Raw genomic sequence first — 1216 nt, forward strand, 5'->3', positions numbered from 1 at the left:
TATATAAAAATCATCTACCACCAGTGGTTCTGGTAATGGAGCTCTTTTCTTTGCCAGACACTGAGTTTAACATGAAGTCATGGATTTTACCCCAAACTTCCAAGTTAATCATTACTAAGCCTTTTGACAACCAAAGACCCATAAATTAAGGGAAAATAAGTATGTATGTGTCTTGAAGCCTCCACCTAAAATCAGTTCCACAGTTAGTGCAACCAGTGGGTCTAAATCCTGTCCCTCACCTACGGACTGGTCACAAAGACACTAAAGCTGTAGGGCCTTATACCACACTTGGTGTCTGTAGTAGGAAATTTGTATTCCCAGGACTCTCGGTTGCAAGCAACAGAAAGGGACACTGACTGTGGAAAGAAAAAGGGAACTAACAAAAAGGGCATCTAAAAGCTCAGCTGGTAGCCAGATGAGGTACTGCTAGCTGGCCAGCAACAGTCCCCAAAATCTTAACTTGAGATGGTCTGGTGAGGAATCTCCTGCTGTCATTGTCAATGCTCAGACCCTTTGTTTGTTTTTGAGACAGAGTCTCACTGTGTCAATCTTGGTAGATTGCAGTGGTGTCATAGCTCATAGCAACCTTGGGCTTAAATTATTCTCTTGGGCTCAGCCTCGCAAGGAGCTGGGATTACAGGTGCCCACCACAACACCTAGCTGTTTTTGGTTGCAGTTGTCGTTGTTGTTTGGCAGACCCAGACCCAGGATAGATTCAAACCCACCAGCTCCAGTGTATGTGGCTGGCGCCCTAGCCGCTGAGCTATAGGCGCAGAGCCAGCTCAGACCCTTTGGAATGTGTTCCAGCAGGGAGAGAGAACCCTGCATCCCTTTCAGAGAGCCTCTGTGACTGAGGGAGGAGCCAGGTCATCAGCCTGCACTTCGGCCATAAAGGAAGGTGAGAAAGCAAGAATCCAGCTTGTTTATTTTATGTAATGATAATGGGAAGAGAAAAGTATCCACATACGTCATCTATAGTTGATAGACGATGATAGCCATACATCATCTATAGTTTAGAACTGTTCTAGAGCAACTTAGGTCTGAGTCCCATGAAACAACCCCACATTCAACAACAGAGGGAGAAGCAGAGAAGAAGCCTCAGAGGCATCTGCTTCTCAAATGTGGCACCACTCACACTTTGGGTTGGCTTGCTCTGTTGTGGGGCTGTCCTGTTCATTGTAGAGTCAGCAGCATTCCTGATCCCCAACAGTAAGTG

This window comes from Otolemur garnettii, unplaced genomic scaffold (genome assembly GCF_000181295.1).
Source record: "Otolemur garnettii isolate 467f Iridium unplaced genomic scaffold, OtoGar3 scaffold00006, whole genome shotgun sequence".
Taxonomy (NCBI): Eukaryota; Metazoa; Chordata; class Mammalia; order Primates; family Galagidae; genus Otolemur; species Otolemur garnettii.